The 19,865-nt window shown below is 35.4% G+C and overlaps 1 protein-coding gene across 8 annotated transcripts in view; it reads right to left on the reverse strand.

Moving 5' to 3' along the window:
• LOC308196777 (dynein axonemal heavy chain 12-like) overlaps nt 1-19,865 on the reverse strand; it is a 159,567-nt gene that overhangs the window by 72,425 nt on the left and 67,277 nt on the right. For 7 of the 8 annotated variants that reach the window (XR_013952392.1, XR_013952393.1, XR_013952394.1 and 4 more), the window contains 4 exons: nt 17,817-18,020; nt 15,419-15,603; nt 1,122-1,219; nt 513-592 (listed from right to left, as the gene is read on the reverse strand). The gene's annotated coding sequence lies outside the window, so the exon portion shown is untranslated. The other variant, XR_013952398.1, reaches the window with a different exon arrangement.

The following is a 19,865-nucleotide window of genomic DNA, read 5'->3' on the forward strand; positions in this document are numbered from 1 at the left end:
AAGCAATGGTTTTGATGAAAAATGATTAAGTGACTCAACAAATACTATAGTATTTTTAAAGACCTAGTTACATACAGGGACAAGATCTAAAAACTCCCTGTTCTGTACTTCGATCAGCTAACTATGTTTCCCTTCTCATCAGAAAGGAGAATCAAAATACGATGAAGATTACTTCTGGAAAAAGAAAAACATCACCACATATCGTTACCAAGCCTCCTTATAGCTACTGCTTTGCCTTGAATCTAAAGCAAGTTGCGTATGTCTTCCAAATATTTCTCATATGATTAAAAGCAAATGTTTTATAGGTGCTTTTAGATATGCATGCACTTTGAATATTTTGTAGCCCTTTCAATAGCACATCAGATATAACTAAGCACAGACTTAATACTCCGGGGAAGCTACAGCAGTAAAGGCCAATTTTTATGATTTTCCTTTGCCTGAAGTAAAAGGAGACTCTAGGTCCTAACCATATGGAGGATAAAATTTTACACAGTTAACATCCAAGAGCTTACCATTTCTCATCAACAGCTCTCCTTGTACTGACATGGATTTACTTGTGAACCAGAACTTGAAGTCACTACTCCATAACACCCTGCATAAATCACAAAAATGAAACTTCAGACATCTAAAACTGTAAGTCCCTTTACCCTACTATAATATTTTTATACTGAGTTGAAAAGAAAACATTTTTTCCTAGATATGAAAGCATTTGACATCAAAATACTCTCTAATAAATATTCTGCAAAAGATTTTCTTTACCTGCTTCCAGTACTACTTCATGAAGTGCAATGAGGAACAAGCCATGCACAAATGCCTGTTTGCCTTTCTCACTTGATTGGTTCACTAACTTACTGGGAGGCTATGTCTCTATTGTTTCTGAGTTCACGTCATAAAAACAACAGAAATCAATTTAAGACAATGAACTCTAAGCTTTTTTCCCTGCCCCCCCCCCCCCCCCCATATTCTATAGGGCCTAAGTGGCAAAGCTAAGTCAGAAAAGTTTTAAATAATGAAAATCACTGAAGCCTAAATCACATACAATAGTGAAAGCTGAGATGTGAGATGAAGATGAAATCTAAAAGCTAATTAAATTCAACAAGAGCCTCTCAAAGGCAACATACCAGCTTAGCCTCCCATGCTAATATTCCGTTTTGAAGGGTGCAATAAATGGAGGGCCTTTCATGGCTGCAGATTTTACAATGTGATCCACCAGCTAAACCTGAGAGGGGAGAAAAAAAAAAAAAAGATTAGATGCATGGATTACTGTACTGAATAGATGCCAAGGCCAAGATAAAAAGAATAGATAAGTTAGGGCTTCTGAGGAGCTAAATTTGAAGCCAACCAGCAAAACGGATTGAACCTTATTACCTCTAGTCACTGAGAAATTCCCTAGACAGTTGGATGTAATTTGAAAAGGTCAGAAAAAAATTTCCTTCACAGTATTATTGCTTCATGGTTTAAGGGTGTACATTTGTGAGATGCCAGCTCTAATCATTTTTATTGACTTGCTCTAGAGAGACAGACAGATGCACAGGGAGGCAAGACAGATGGGTAAGACATATCGTACCTTTGTTTCCAGTTCTAAAACATATCACAGCATTAGATATGTTTTAATGTTAATCATTTCAGTTTGTCCTTTGTCATCACTGAGAGGAACATGCCTTTTTTCTCTAAGTCAGCTACAAAAGGGGGGAAAAATTGTGCGTATTATTGAAAATTTGCTACAATTTTTCATGTTTGACCTGACAGTTCACTGAATTCCATGTAAATCTGAAATATATAATTGAAATTCAGTAAATGTAATAGGATTTTTTGGGACAATTTTAGGTATGCTCAGTTGATTTTTCTTTTCACTTAAAGGGGAGCAGTTCTCACTGAACAGGTTATAAGAATGACCTTCAACATACTGACAGTACAAGCTTTGTTATCAATGTGGTTGTCCTATGGAAAGAAAAATAATAATAATAATACACAAACAAACAAAAAAACCACATACAAAACCACCCCAATTAAGAGCATTTAATTCTTTGACTTAGCATACACAGGGGCTTGTAATCAATATGAGCATTTGCTAACATTACATTTGCAGTCAATTTTTTTTGTCATGCAATTAAAATCAAAGTAGATTTAACAACACAAAAGCAGAATTATCCATCCGAACCCCTAGAAAAAGTTTAATTAACATTAGATTTTCTTTCACTCACAAGACATTTGTCTTCCATTCATAATACAAACATGGGTATTCACTGTAACCTGGCACTGAACGCACTGCAGATGCAATTTTAATGGCCATTGAAGTATGGCTCTGCGAGCTCCTCCACTGCATTATGTTTATGAAGCCTGCCTGAAAGATGACTAAAGCTGTTTCCACTTGGATAAGAAAGCCATTTCCATACGGTCATGTTCCCTCCCCTCAAGGCCCATACATTCAGAGTAACAAGAAATTGCAGCAGAATAGTTGCATATCTATTCACTCCTCCAGAACTTTATAGGCCTAAAAGCAGATCAGGAAGGTTTAGCCGTAGTGAGGAAAAAGAAGCACTCAGAATTGTTCCCCTAAAGGACGCTGATGCTTTCAACCAAAATGGGACTGTTTCCCAGAAGAAAAAAATAAATACATGAACGGTTTAAACATATAACTTTCTTCAACAATTTGGGAAGATTTCAAAAGGAAGACATGCACACCTGCATACATGGGAAGGAGGCTGGGGAGAGTGAATCTGATACTAGATTAAGACTCTGCTACTCTTTTTTTTAAAAATCAGACTCCCACCATCTCATCTCCAGGATGGTACTGAAACTGGATGGGAATTTAGTATTTTAAGATAACAGATGTGTAAATCTACAGGAACTGTATAGTTTCTGTGGCAACACAACAAAATCATTACGTCTCTAACTTTTTTTTTTCCAATCAGAAAGACTGACAGAGAAATTAAGTTCTGTCATCCTCCTAATCTAAGCTCAAAGACAAACTCATGAACCCTGAGAATCTTTCAGCCAAAAAACAAAACACTTATGGATCATGAAAACAGGCAATGTTAAAGACACAAACATATAATGTCAGAGACTCGGTTTTCCAAAGAATATTCGTCCAACATATTTTGATGCCATTTACAAAACAGTAATATGACACCTCATTCCATCTTTGCAAGACCTTCACCTCTTTTGTTTCCTCTATTTTACCATCTCCTCAAGAACAGCAAGTGATGTTTGACGATCACACACCAAAGAATTAGGTAGCTATTTTACAGATAGCAGGAAAGGCTGGAGAGATGGATATGAGTACAGAATCATTACTAAGATTAATCTCAATAAGCAGAGTAACTAGCTACTGTTTTTCTTTCTTACTGGTATTCCAACTGGTCCTCTCCTTTCTGAATGGGCTAGCTGGCTTTTTTTTTTTTTTTCTATTTTAAACTTAAACAAAGATTCTCAAAGAAAGCACAGAAAATCTTCTAACTTAGGCTCATTTTTGCATCCTTCAGAATGTGTCAAATGTTTACTAATAATTTACTACTAATAAATCTCCTTTTCTTAAAGGCCACTTGGTGATGTGTGGAATTTGAACCCATTTTTATTCTTTTTTTTTTATACAAAAGAATTAAAGCACTCTCACAAAATGCTACAGTTCACTTATTAGATGTAGTGTTTATGTCTAAAATACCAAATCATTCTTAAAATAAATCTGACCTTTTTAAAAACTTAAAAAAAAAAAAAAAGTAGATTTATTACACACAAAAGTCCATCTTGCCAAATTCTCTAATGTGAACACTGATTCAGCTCTCAGATCCAATACCATTAAAATTAACTTCCAACAAATTAGGTTTGGGAACAATGAAATACAATTTAAATACTGTATGTACCACCGCAGAAACAGATAACATTTTATGCATGTTTAGTGTGAAGAAAGAAAGAAAAAAATCTTGTTATTAAAGGCATTAAAGGATCTCTAAAAATATGTATATGTACTAGACTTTTAAACAGAATTTTTCATTCAGCATTTCAACTAGAATTCAGTGTTCATTGATCATATGGACAGACCAACCTGAATGTCATCAACAGCTGTTAACACAAACTCATCTGTCTTTATGAGATGAACAGTGAAGATACCTTTCCAATCAGCAATCACTTTAAAAGTATTCTCTGAGACACAGTCCTTAATGATTTGGGAAATACACTTCAAACTTTAAGCCTTTCAACTGTTTTTCAAGAGCTATATTTAAATCAACAGCCAGAAAGAATCTTTCTCCAATGCATTGTTGAATTCCATCCAAGCTGTACACACCACAAGTAATAATTTAACAAAATTGAATCCAAAATTTTGTACATTTATTTTTTGTTATTTGAACTGATTTTGAAGCCAGAACATACTTGTTACTAAACTGCTTGGCTGCCCTACAGAAGTATAACGGGGATGCAGCCGTGCTCTCATGCTATCTGTAATCTCATCAAGCAATGTAAAGTTTATATAATACAACACAGATAGTACAGGTTTACTTTTCAAAATTTCTATTGATAAAGATGCATATCTTTCTTAGGCCTCAGACTTTAAGTTCATTCTCTGTGGATTCAACTGTAAAACTTTAACTCCAAAATCATTTAAACCTAGTAGCAAAGGTAAGAAGACCTCCCTTTAAAGCTAGGCTCCCTTTAGGATCTACTGCTAGTGTAGGACTCAAAGAACTGCTTTCAGCTTTCTGAGCTGACAGGGCACTGGCTCCTCTCTAGCAAAAGCAAAACTAGACAGCACTAACATGCACTTTCTTTTTGTTGGATTCCTTTTTTTCATCAAGGGAAACAACCCTCCAATTTTGTAAGATATGTATATAAACATGTATATGTCTGTAAATATTTAATATCAGTATTACAAATAAGACCTAAAGTCAATGACCAGGACAAAGGAGTTACTGTATTTTGCACTGTTCAGAGAAGAGCGGATATGTCTGTTGCCCAGAGGAACCTTCCACTAAGTTAAAAACTATGGTGTTTTGATGATTTTTCATCTGTCCGTGATTGTCTTGTGATGTGTCATTATTTGTTAACCTACATTTGTCACTGACAAGCAAGCATAAAGCTTAAAACGGTACTGTTGCTATTTAAAGATCTTCATGCCTCTCCCCCATGACATTCTATTTAGATGAATGGATTATTATTTTTCAGTATTTGTATCACAGTAGTGCCTGGAGCCCCCAGCTCATAACATCACATGGCAGTGCCTACTAGAAACTACTAAGTTCTTCAGCTTGCTCTCCCAGAGGTCTTGAAATCAATCCAGATGAAACAGCAGTTGGAAATGAAAGAGTTTTGAATGAATTTCGGGCAATGACTTGCCCCAAAACTTCTTTTTATCCCTCCATCCACACAGTTTTGTAAAAGACGTGGACGTGAACTTACAGAGAAATAGGATGGTATAAGTAAGGAATCGAAGTTTGCATTATAACAATGAAATGGGGAAAGAATTAAGATAGGGTCCAACACTCTATAACACACTGATGTTGTGTAAGGGAAACTCAAGTTGTGTAGGTCTAAAATTCAAAGTACAATCATGGCCAAAAGATTTAAAAATAATTATAAAATATAACTGAAAGAAAAGCCAGTTAACGATAATATCAAGATTTTATTTTACACATCTGAGAGCTCATGCACCTGGAAGGAAATATTTTCTTCCACTGGGAATCTGGCTATGCCTTCCTTCCAAGAAAAAGTCTTTACCCAGAGAGAAAATTAACATAAAAATATTCTTTGATTTAAATATGGTTTGATATTACTCCGAAGACTAATAAGCATACAGAAAATTTGCATCTAAGAGAAAAAGAACTTTTGCAAGGTATTTGCAAAAAGACACTAATTCTGTCTTTTTGTGTTGAATGATGCTCCCAGTTTAACAATGGTCACCCAAAGTGGAATTGGAAAGAAAAATAAAAGAGAGGCAATGAGGGTTTATATAAATTTCCTAGGTAATCTTTAGTCATTTTGGTGGGCTATGCATTTGTGCATGCATATGCATATGAGAATTCTAAATGGAGATGGAAGCACACTTTTTATACTATGCAAAACACAACTTTTCAGACAGACAGTTTCACTAATCTAAATGCACTTAAGCATATTTTTATCTAGTCATGAAATTTTCATTTTGAGTTTGTAGGCTTGGAAAAGCACTGTCCAAAATTATGTATCTTTTAGTAGATACTCACACAAATGGAATGCCCTAAGTTTATCAACATAAAAATGCCACACAGATTGCTTCAGTTAGCACATATATACACACATTGGAAAGAATCCAAACTAAATGTAAATATGTATACTGCTTATTCTACTTCTCACAGCTGATAATCGACACACAAAATAGTTCATTAATACTATAGCATAACAATACTCAACATACTGAACCACATGAAAAGCTGAATAGCTGTAATCTGATGGGAAATATGGTACTGACTATTTTATTTCTGTTTTATATAGTTGTAAATAATTTTAGATCAAAGGTGCATTTTATTGTACTTCATGTAGAGAAGCATAACAGGAATGATGTAGCCTGGATTAAAGAAAAGAGAAAATTTTAGGAAATGTATTTTCTCAGTGGATATAACTAAGATCAGTGACAACAAATAGAATAAATTTTTGATAATCAGTCTTGATTTGATGGAATTTTGCATATAACATGCAGTTATTGTACTTTCCTTTTTTTGTCAGACATACTGTTGCAAAAAAATTTAGACAAGTACTAAATTAATGCATGAAAAACACTAGATTGAAGCTAAATCTGAGCAGAATAGAAATGACTGTCTAGCAGAGAAAAACATTTGGAAAACTTCACATACAAAGCGACTGACTGAAAACATTACACAGAAATAGTTCATTAAGTGGTAGCTTGCAAGTCTTTTTGAAATCCATGCTGACACAAGACTCTTAGAAAACATTATTCATCATTGAACATAGTACTTCTAGATGTCTGCAGTAGCCTACTAGTTTAACACAAAGGTTAAAGATTTTTTTTTCAGGTGCATAGCATCATTTGCATAGTATTAGAAATGAACAGCAACAGTAATAAAGCAAGAGCAGCCAAAAGCTCATAGCCAGTAAAAAGACCTTAAAGTAGAAGGGAAATATGATAATGGGAGAAATCAAAATTACCCAGAGTATGTACCAAGAATAAGGAGAAAGAGACGGAGATGAATGAGGTTCAGGATGAGGTAAGATATAGTGATGGTAAAGAAATAGAAATCAGTGTGAAAGTAAAAATAGCAACAGGGCAAATAAGTGAAAAGGAGCCTGGACAAGGAGGATGCAAGGGGCCTGGAAGTGACTGGAGGACTTCCGCTATGACAGAGTCCTGAAGGAAGATTTTTTTTTTTAAAAAAACAAAGACCCTACACAGCAATGGACACTTGGGGATGGAACATGAAGAGAAAGAACATTTTCTAAATGATCTTCCTATTTTTTAGAGTGTTAATTTTACAATGTTATGCAATTAACTTTGAAAATAGGAAACACTTAATCGATTTAAGTTGTGTAGATTTCTTGGGGAATAAACATATTCACTTCGTTTAGGAACAAGAAATTGTGCAATTGACCTAAACTAAGACTGACTTAAAATACAGTTCAAGCAAGTAACTGAACTTTGCTTTCCTGTAAGTGAACCGAGAGCTGTTCCTCTAAACTTACAAACTATTTCAGAATAAAAGCAGACTGTATTCAGAAAATACATGTTAAATTGAGAAAGCTATGAAAATGTCAAATACTATTTATAAAAGCAAAAATAAGATATTTTTGACTTGCAGTCTATGAAGAGATTTCCCAATACAGAAATAACATCCTACTTGTTTTGAGAATCACAGTGGCAAGTCAGAGGTAGCCAACAGAGCCAATGCTGACACATGAATTGCTTTGAAGATGAGAAACACGTCACTGAGTTGGTAACAGCAGAAACTTTGAATACAGTGGAAATATCACAACAGAGGGGGGTGAATACGTATGGTGTCCCAGCATGTTCACAGGGCAGCATCCAACACCATACAGTGCATCAACTTTCCTTATGGGTCATCTCTGTATCACAAGATTCACAATAACACAGACTGCATGGGGTGAAAGAGAAGATCGTAAACATTTAAGGAGGACAGGAAGAGACACTTTCTACATTAGTCGCAGATTAGTCTACTGCTGTAGAAGAGTAAAACGGAATTCAATATAAACTGTTGAGTAGGGAGCAAGACAGATGTTCAAAGACCAGGTTGGACAAGGCCCTGGGCAACCTGATCTAGTGGGCAGCATCCCTGCCAATGGCAGAGGGGTTGGAACTAGTTGATCTTTAAGGTCCCTTCCAACCCAAACCGTTCTATGATTCTATGAACTAAGGAGTGGAGCTAGAAATCATTTCTATTCTTCCAAGTGCTTCTCCCTAACCACCACTCTAATATCACTACATGATGTGGCAATGTAAACCTTGTGAAGGTGGTGCTGAGTGAGGAGGAGCTAGAATCTTGTTTTATTCTCTTCCTCCTTTAGTTCATTTGTGCAGTTTGTTAGGTATATTTCATCAGAACCAAATATGTATACTTGAAGATGTTTTTATTATGGTATTGTACAGGTTTTGTTCATTTGCATCATGGTAGCTCATAGCGCCATATTTCAGACTTGTGATGAAAAGCGTGTTGAAAACACACAGATGTTTTAGTTGTCAATCAGTACTGCTTGACGAGGGTCAGAGACTTTGCTTCTCACGCTGCCAAATACTACAATCAGAGCAACTTCTTTCTCAACAGTTTTGTTCATAAATTATGGCTGAATATAGGTCAAAGTATGGAAATATTTTGTGCATTAAGTGCTGGCTTTCTCAAGACCTTTATGTGGAAGTTGCTCCATTATTTTATTTGGGGAGTTAAAAAAAATAAAGATGTGTTTTAGCTACTTTTAAACAACTAATTAAGTTGTTCTTCCTTTCATCTACCAGTCTACCTGAAGACTATCACCAGCCCAAAAGAGCTAATCTCTGAATCATTTATTCCATTCTGGACCATTTACTTCACTAGTGAAAGCAAACACTGAATGCAGTTTTTCATGATATTTTCAAGCTCCATCTTAAAACTAGTTTGGATTTTTGTGCCTGCCTCTTTCCCTCTTCTGTTCTCCAGAAGATGACGCTTCTGTTTCTCATTTACTCTTTCAGCTACACCTTGCATAAGGAAGTCAAGCCCTATTGAGTGTGGTGGAGTACGTCATAACATGGTCTACTATAACATTTTCTGACTCAGAACTCCTGTTAAATATGATTTATTTGGGATAAAAGCTCTTTACTAGGTCAGATGTCTGGACTGAAGAGACAGTTCATTATACTGGATCACTCTTTATTTTGCAACTGTAATGGGAATGAAGTGATTCTTTTATCAAAGTGGTCAAAACCTAATGTGCATCACTACTGTTCTCCTCTCTAGCCTGAGTTAATTGCCAGCTGAACAATGCAGGTATCTGTGGCTGATTTATTTAGGAATATGCTCTATGTGAAAAGCCTACACAAATGAAGCATAAGAGGACATGACTAAAATATTCAGGTATAAAGCTTAGGAGCTTAGATAATTACTTGTAGAAAATATGATCAGCTCTACATGTCAACTGACTAAAAAACAGAACTATTGAACCTTTAAAAAAGGAGCATTGTGCTACCAAAACTAAGTAACCAGGCTAAATTCTATTCACTATATTCTCTATAATTCCGGAATAATAGATTCAAAAAGAGTTCTCCCATTGCAAACACACACACACACGAAAATAGATTTTGACCAATGTAGTTCAAAAGATTAAACATTTTTTATAAATATAACCTTAGCCACCTATACGGAATTAGGACCTTTACAGACGTCTGGAGAACATTTATCCAAGAACTGTCCAAATATGAAAACTGAAACATTATAATTATTATTTTGGTACATATAGTACCAATATAGCACATATAGCAATATAGCACAGTACTTATAATCCTTGCTTTTCATTTTGACAAGATATCGTTGGAAAAGATTTTGATGAATTACTGACTTTCACATGGGAGCTGACCTTGGAATATTTAAGCTCTATAGCAAAAGTAAGAATAAATGGACTGAAGAATAAGCATATGCAGTATGACTGCTGATCTTTATTGAGAACATTTAAGTCAATGTATCTGCTCTAAATATTCTTTTATACTACTCTGCAATGTATTTAGTTTTGCATCCAACAATACTATTGAGTGATTAAATGCATTATCTGAATACATGAAATCCATACTGTTCTAAATAAAATTGAGAAAACTGTTGCATTTTGCAGCACAGCTTAATGTAATTAAAGCTTTTCTGCAATATTTTGAAATACACAATCCAATCATCCTCTTATATCAAAAACAGGCACATTTTTGTTATTGTTGTAGAAGCAAATAATCTCTATTGTTGCCAAAGATCTCTCTGTTATTGAGATCTGTTTAACCTTTCTGTTATTTGGTTTTATTGCACTTACTATCTGGCTTTATTAAATTTGCAAAACAGTTTGTTTATCATCATTCAGGGAAAATAGGTGGCTATAATTTGCAAATATATCAGTCAAAAATAGACTAGTTAGCTGTTCTTGGCTGGCACATTGTCAGTGCACACAATGAGTTCCTCCCTCCTCTCTCACACTTCTTTCTCTCTCACAAACATACACGCACACACTCAAAAATGTCTCCAGTGGAGTAAAATATTCACATTAATACTGGAAGCGATGGAGAAGAACCCCGGCCGACATCCCATCTGTTCCCATGAATTAAATTTAGAAATCATATTTAATATAGACATTTCTGTCTGAATATCATAAAGCCTTGACACATTCAGGCTTTCATTAAAAAGCTCTGAGATGTGACTTGAATAACAATCTGTCTTAGCTAATTAGTATTTTCAGTTTAGCATATTCACTTTCAGACGTATTGCTGTTTGCACATGGTAATTTAGGTAAACAGAGCCCATCCACAGCTGCATCAATTAACACTGCTAATCAAAACTGAATTCAGGTAATTAGGCACATTTATGCAAAAAGTGTGTAATTTGTGGGGAAAGCTAGATTCTTCAGTAATATTTCAATAAGTAGGAGTCTCCTTTTGCAAATAGGACAAGGAAATAATGGTAAATCAGCTCTAACATATAGATGATGTATACTCAGTGACAAATATCTAAATTAAATCTCACTAATTGGTCTGTATTTTCAGAAATTTGACTATATTTTTTCATATAAATGTTTGCCTCAACATTTCTACATGGAAAAGTGAATTCAATTCCGACCAAAGGTTTAGTGATTGTTAAGAGAGGACTTTAAAAGTTAATGGTTCCTCAAGCAATTTTTGAACTGTTGAACATAATGGTCCAGCTTGTTCTCATATCCAGTCAAGCAATTTTTAATGAAAATGCCCTTACTTCATTTTCAATTTTCAATTTATTCAAAGAAGAAATAGTTTATTTTAAAGAAAAGTTTCTAGAAATTTCTCTTGCCACAAATTTTAAGATTGTAAAATAGTAAATACTTCAAAAACATTCTGCTTTGACCTACAAAGTTTTATCACAATAACTACAATTTCATCTCTTACATTTCCTTCTTTTCCTTTCCTCTCACCACAAAATAAAATAATTAAAAACCTCTAAAACCTCCAAAAACGTCAAAGCTATATAAGAATCTGTACATTTATAAACAGATTTTTCATTTGTATAGAAATTCAAAGAAGGAACGTTCATTGTAACATTGTGCTCCAAAAGTTTTCATATGGAGCTATTCAAGTTATTCAAAATCAGTTCTCTGTTATGCACACTTCAAAAAAGCTACACAAGTCCGATGGACAAATATTCCATAATCAGCTTATAATTAATCTTCCATAAACTGTATGACTGACGAAAATATTGCCTAGGTAATTAAACAGAAGCATGAATTTAACATGAATTTACCATTTTTGCATACTTCCAGCTGATTTATTCTTCCCATTACAAATAAGACAAAATAATTTTCCTTCCAAAGTAGTATGATAAATTTAGTCAGACTAGTCAGCTTGCATCTCTGTCCTGGTTTCATGGTGACTTTGGGGGTAAGGTATATAATACATTTTCATCATGTGTAAACACACAACATGGATTATGTGGTTTTTGATAAAAACTTCAGTGCTAATTCTTTACAACATTCAAGTTTAACACCATATAGCTACTGAAATTGCACGGCATATTTTGCAGTCACACTACAGTGCATATATCACAATTTAGAAAGTTTCCTCTATGTAGAAAAGTGTAATTTGTTCTGTTATGAAAAATGCTTATCATATACTGTAGTTAAAACTCCCATTTAAGTTAGCTATTGGCAAAGCAGGATATTGAGAGACTATTAACAGAGTTCAGAAGAAAAATAAAACTTGTGGAAGAAATATGATTTTGAAGTATTTCCTATTCAAATAGAAAATGACTGATGTAGTTACATGCTAGAATGCTGAAAAATATGATTTCTAAAAAAAACATCAGGTCATCCTGAAACTATATGAAATTCCCTATGTCATTCTGTCTGGAGCAATGGGAAATGATGTTATAACTTCACCTTTTTTTCCATTTCTCTATTGCAAGACAGATTCATGTACCCTTATGTGTCATAGCACAGCCTAAACAGCTGTTCGATCTCTCATACAGCTTATTTACATTGACATATAGCGAATATCACCAAGCGAATATCACAGCAAATGTGACCAGTTTCTGAAAGAACTTCCTCTGCTTGATAAATGGGCTTTTGAAAGTGCAAAACAGAAGGTGTTACACTAACAGTGTTTATTTAGATATTATACTCTGTAGGAAGCGAGTACTGTGACAACACACTAGCCCCACCCCCCCACCCCATTAATATATTTTTTTAACATAAAGTAATCAGATTTAGTAAATATTCTAATAAATTTTCCAGAAATATCCTATTATGTTGTCCTGTTTCTTCTGCCTAACAATATCAGTTAACATAAACGTCTCTTCACTGATCACATATATAGTCTACATTATTACTTTATCATGAATTGTCCTGACGTGCCACCATTTGAAAACATTGTGGTGTTAGAATATCATTGTTCCTTGAGATTTTTCTTTTATGTTGAGATTTCATAAACGTGGCAGTATTAGCTAATAACAGTGCATAAGGAGTATCTCAAAAAACACAACATCATATGAAATTTGGCTGGTACAATAGGAATTTCTCGGACACGCAGCCCCACTCTTTATCCTCTCCTGTGGGCTCAACTATAAAATATGGAAAGGAATGGAGATATATAACTACTCAAATTAAAAAAAAAAAAGTTGGTTGCTACATATTGTTAATGAAATATGATGGATATATATGATTAGAAAGATCCCGTGAAATATTGATTTCCTCAATTTTTAGAAAAAGTATACTCTAAGCACTCAAAAGTATTCCAGGATTATAAGCAAAACAATATATATATATATATATATTTTTAAAGTCCATGTTCATTTTGTATATAGAGAATACATCTTGTTATTGGTAATAAAAACTATTGAAATGTTTCATATCCATAGAATTCATAGCGTTAATCACGACCGTGTAAAAATTGTAGTTCAAAGAAAGCAGAAGAGCCCAAAGCGAACAGTTAGTACTCTACACCTTACTAGAGAACAAGAAAAGCTCAATGAATTACAAATGTTGAAGTGCTAAAGTTCCATAATTAAAAATCAGGCAGAGATCCTTTTGGCAAATAGATCTCTTTGTTAAACATCCTACTAATCCAAGCCTGAAGGTATAATTCAGTACCCTGGAGGATCCCCTCTATACTTCTACCAGATGTTCCATTTAGGTCAATCCACCGCAAGTTTAACTTTTATCTATTCCTCACTTTCTTCACTGGGTCCCAGAAGCAGCAGTCCATCTCTCTGAAGACTGTTTAAAGTGTAAATGAAAAGACTAGATAGAAGTGAGCCACTACCTCAGGGTCCTTATTTCTGAACTACAATTCCATGGACTTCCCTACCTTGACATATGCAATATGAAGTCTTCCTTGATGAAAACTGAGGAGGAAGACTGAATATGGAATGCAAATAGCACATTCGTTATCATTTTAATACTTTGCAGCTGTTTGAAAGAGTAGGAAATTTTACTTGGCAGAAAGTCCAGTCAAGGCCAAACAGTTGCAGCAGCCCTTCTGCAAATCCCACCATTATTACTCTCAGCATTCAAGAAAAAGGCTTCAAAGAGCCATTTTATCTTTTCTCAGATGATCAGAGAGAAGTGGACTTGGGGCAGGGAGGGGGGTGGGTTGTAGTTTGATCCAGTACACTTTATGCCAAGGACCACAAAACCCCCTGGGTGCAGATCTGATCCACTTGCCTCCCTCCCTGGACTGGCAGGCAAAGGAAGGAGGCAGCGATGCTTCAAGGGCTTCTTTATGCAACTCAACCTCAGGTAATTAATCTGCTTCAAATTTACTGCTATCTTGGTGCAAGGCTTTTAACCAGATGCATCATTGCTCACCAAAAGCAACAGAAAGATGTGAATTTAAAACAGATCCAATTATAAGGGTTCTAGTTAGTGTAAATTTAAGCACTCAGAGTCACCACAATCCTTGAGAACTGCTTTTAGACAGTATGCTGTTTTATAACAACACACTGATCTCTTACTCTAGGAAAAGTAAATGTAATTCATTACAAAAAAAAACACGGTCCTAATATTCTTTTTTTAGTTGTTGTCAAAAAAAAAAGATAAAAAAGGTAGATATTCTGGGTGGAATTTTGAAAACTCAACTTTTATGAAAGACCCATTAGAAAAAATACAGTGAATGTATCACTCAGGTCTTTAAAATTTATTGTTATTTAATAAAGTGTGCACTTTCAGTTACCAAATGTACTGTGAAACAAAGTTACACAATCTATTAGAAATTAACTCAAAGACGTTTTCAAGGACTGCTTAGCAGCATAGCCACAGTGACTGTTGTGATCATCTGCATGACTTGACTCCTAGAAGTAACCCCCAGAGGCTTTAGTCATCTACTAAGATCACGGCCTAATCCTACCCGCACTGGCTCTGACCTAAGAAAGTACGTGTGCACATGTGGTCTGAAGGACCAGGACCAACGTGTTCAAGTGGTGCAACCATTCCTACACCTGCACTTCAGCTGCTATCTAGTAATTGCCGTCAGTCAAAAAGTATGCTTCCACAAGCTTCTAAAGCTGACTTTTAAGGGCCAGGGAAAAAAATAAAAATAAGAAATGCAACATATGCATCTCTGCATCTAATTCCAGCATGGCTGTCACAGGTAAGCACCCAGCTCCTGCGAGCTGCCTTGTGAGGCTCAGCAGGACCCCTCACCTGTGTTATGCTGTCCGCTCGTGTGTGCTCCAGCCAGCTCAAGGTCAAAACCAGAAGATAAAGCATCCTGGTATTGCTTTCTACCACTTACCTTGCTGATGTGCTTCCATGTGCTTCTGCTGACATCCCTGCATGCGAGGACTTGTTTCAGGCAGCTGCTCCCAGGTTTGGCGTTCCCGCAGTATGGCTGCTGTAGCGGTGATGAGCAGAGTGGAGGCAGGATGCCACTGGATAGCTCCAGCAGAGCCCAGTCACGCCGTCTGCAAGCACAGCTCACTGAGTGCAAAAGGAAAATTAAAACATTTTTTTTCCCCCTTACACTTGAATGACACAGCATACTGTTCTGTGTTTGCATTTAAATTGGACAGAATAATTTAGCACCAGCTTTTAATTTCAAAAGGGTTAATCACCTCAGCAAAGGTCAATCAAACTTTAATCTCCAATAAAATTGCAGCAGCTTCAGTCACCTGCAGGACATTTATTATATTCTTATTTCCATGCAAAAGAATGCACCGCTAATCTTCTAACTCTTTACATTAGCACATTTGCCATTAACATTTTACTAAAATTATTAATTCCTCTGAAACTATTATAAGAACTCATTTCTACACATCTTAGAAGATAATCCTGTTAAAAACCAGCCACATCTACTGTGACATTGCTTTAGTTGTCTGCTCTAATCCTCACAACCGTTTGATACTCCAACTGAGTTCCAACAATGCACAAAGTCTCAATTACACAAAATATTACAGGGTTTAGTTTAGAACAACAATGTACTGTTTTAGTAACTTAATCTTCCCTATTGTCTGCAATTACAATACTAATCTATTTTGCCACTGTTCACAGCATTTTCCATTCAAAATAAAATATCGATTTTTAATTTTGCTTAGTAGCTCTTGAAAAGCAGTAGATTTACAAGGCTAAGATAGAACCTGGATTCTCTTACTGACAATAGGAATAATCGCAATGGTAGAAATATTTTCACGGCCTGCAAAAACTGTATTTTTCTCTCAAAACAATTTATCTGAAATTAAGCTAAATGAGAACTGAAAAATCTCTCTCAAAAATACAAGCCAGGATTAGTTTGAAATTACTGTGGCATTAACAACAGCTCAAAGCTATATAATTATTTAACTCTAAACAGAAAACTGTAAAATAGAAAACAGTACATCCCCCAAATAAGTTGTTTTTAAATAACCATCAGCTACGTTAACTATACAGCAAAGCATTCCTTCAAGCATCTACCGTAACAATTTCATCTGAATTCTCAAAACTATTTTACCTGTAAAGACACAAAGAAGAGCAACAGAAAACTCAGGGAGAGCTCATTACAGAACTGAATCATAATACAAAGAATTCATCTCCCAAATTTTAGAATCTAGCACCAAAAAGTCATCATTAGTAGGGGAAAACAAACAAAACAAAAAAAGAAACAACCAAACAACAGCCTAATAATACCAAAACAAATGGTTCTTGCTTATTTTCTCATCATGGCCATATTAATTCCTGTGAGAAAGAGAACGAACCGTCATATGCTATCTCATTTCTATTTAAAATGGATTTTTTAGCCATAATAACATTTTGACATACCGTAATGTAAATAAACTGTTCTTTCCCATCCCAATATTTCCTTCTCTGTCTCTCTGTCTCTCTCTGTCTCCGTCTCTCTCCTCTTTTTGTTTTAATATATGGCACACAGACAGACACACGCCCCCGTCACTGTCAATATGCACACTCATTAGCAATATGTCAGGCTGGCATTTTCAACACATACTCCAGAGCATAACTGAACTACCACGCAGAGCACACACACACATACACGTAAAAATACAACCGCAGAGAAGAGCTCATTGGAGTCATTTTTAACTTGGAAAACTACATGAACGTGCAAAAGGAATAAGTGACATTCTCAGGCAATATTTTATAAAAGTGCTGTGAAGTGGCTCTCCAGCTGACGGAACTGATGCTGTTCTCGTTTCAAACACACACACAAATATGTATATACAAATGCACATGTTTTAACAGGATATTTTAACACTGAATTACAAATGCAAGAATACATCGTTTTTCTGGTTTTCTTCTGCCTTTTAAAATGCATTCTAACTTGAAGAAATGAATGAAATGAAATATTATGAAATATAAACCTGAACTGAACTAAGAGTTCCTAGAATATAGACTGTCAACAGCATTCGTAACTCCTATAATGAAGGAAATTAACTATGAAAACAATGACATCCATATTTTTTGCAATAAGCATCTGGCAATGCAGTGAAAAACACCTAGAAATGGTGAGTAGTATTTAACTACAGTTCTGATTATGTACCTTTTGATTCATTGATAAAACATTCTAAATTGCCATTGCCACTGCTTTAAAATACAACTGAATAGCTTCATGTGCCACCCTGAAATGAAAGATATCATCAAAGGACCATTTACTTCATTTTTCAAAAGACTAGACACAGGAGAAATGTATGGGGAAAGGAACATACCTTTAGTTATCCCAGCGAACGACTTCTCTGCACATCTACATAGTCCTGCGGCTCCACCAGTACAAAAGTCAACACTGCAGTGCTTGTGATCTCTGTGACAATGGCATCATACTGCCGGCAATTTTTTCGATTAAACTTCTCAGACATGGTAGCAACTTTGTTAATTATGATATTAGCCAGCTGGCGGGTACAATCAATCATCCACTGTAAGAAAGCCAGACAAAGAGACATCTAATCATTGCAACCAGAGCAGATAAATTTTGTTCCTTTCTTATACGTGTCACAGATTCTATCCCTCCTGACCCTCTACACAGCCATCGACTGTCAAATTTAGATTCAGCAAGCTCCCAGCTTTTCTTTATCCCTGCCTTAGATCTGAAACTCCTGGTTATCAGGAAGACAAGCGTCACCAGCTGTCTCAGAGCAGGAAGGCAATCAGGTGAATAGTACTTATTATCTCTCATTGCCTTCTGAGGAGCGACAAGATTGATTTTGGACCAACAACACATCCAGATCTCAGGGGCAGCTATTGCAGCTTCCAGTCCAGAATGTGGTGCATATGTAAAGCTGACCCCAATCTTTATTAATACCACATACTTAAAGTTTGAGGGTTGGTTACTTTTTTGTTTCTTTGAGATTTTATTTTTATTCCTACTCTTATTTTTTTTCTTCACAGCTGTACTGGATATTCCCTTATTCCAGGCCTCCTTCCCCTCCAACTCCAAAAAATAAAAATAAAAATTAAAAAAAATATATTAAAAAAGTCAAGCTGACTACACCAGTACTCAGGGGACTGTGTTTCACAGTTGGATAGTCTTAATTGGGCCCACAGAAGCAGTTAGCTACCACTAAAGGCTTCTCTGTATACATCTTCCTCTCAACTAGCCTGATAGTCTATAAATCCCAACTAGCAAAGCCTACACTTTGAGAAGGTTTAAAATGCAAACACACTATAAGCCCCAAATATAAAAGCATCCTAACAAAATATGAACTGATAGCAACGTTTTAGCAGTGCTCTAGAAAACAATGCTTGGCTTTTTCCTTTACTGCAGCATTGGACAATCTTGCGTTCCTGCTGTAAGAATATTTTTTTCCATAAACCAAATGCACTGCAAAGTACTGGAAGGTAATTCATATAAAGCAGAAACAAAGGTTGCAGTAGCATAAATGCCATCACAATAACAAATTCCAGTACAAAACAAAACCACCAATTTGGTACATTTTGAAATGCCTGCTAACAATTCCATTTAACTAATTAGAGCTAAGTGCATTAGTCAACTAATACTAATTTATAAGGACTTACAAACATTTTTATGCCAAATTCTGGATTCATGGTACACTGGCTGCCGTGGTACTTGGACCAAAGATCATTTTCCCAAAACTATATATTTTCATACAACGTGATCTTATTTTTACTTCACCTTAATTTAAGGCTAGTTTTATATTAACGGTGGTACCTAGTAATACCGTGCATATTCATATGTACTGTCTTCATGTCAAACAAGACTACACTCTGGATTTTGCAGCATAAAAATATCACTGTTCTTAACAAATCATATGAAAACAATACTTTTTTTTTTCTTGAAAGTTTTCACATGCTATTCAGATAAATTTTTCACACTTTCTTGGAAACCAAACAGAAAATAGCAACAGTTAGAAAACAGCAGCTTGTGGGAGTATCAATTATTCCCTGACTACACTCCTTGAAATTACAGTGTTGCCAGAACCTGCTTTACCTTTCAGAAGTCAGATTTTTCTTTTATAACTGCTGTCTCATTTAGAAAGCTTATGAAGCCAGATATGGGAATCGTTAAGGTATTCTTCATCGGTCAAAACACAACTAATTGCTTTCTCCTATGTGTTGAAAATGATGAGGACAGGAAAATAAATTACATCTTCAAATGTAATGTCATCGCTCCGGTCATTTTGGGTGACTGATTCACCAATATCTCTGGCAAATACTGAAGACTGCACTAGTTCTGTGCCACTACCTATACCTGAATTGTTAACAAGTTGGGGTCTGGCTAAGTATATCCGCACCATAGTGTT

This window comes from Anser brachyrhynchus, assembly GCF_964034855.1.
Source record: "Anser brachyrhynchus genome assembly, chromosome: 1".
NCBI classification, from domain to species: domain Eukaryota; kingdom Metazoa; phylum Chordata; class Aves; order Anseriformes; family Anatidae; genus Anser; species Anser brachyrhynchus.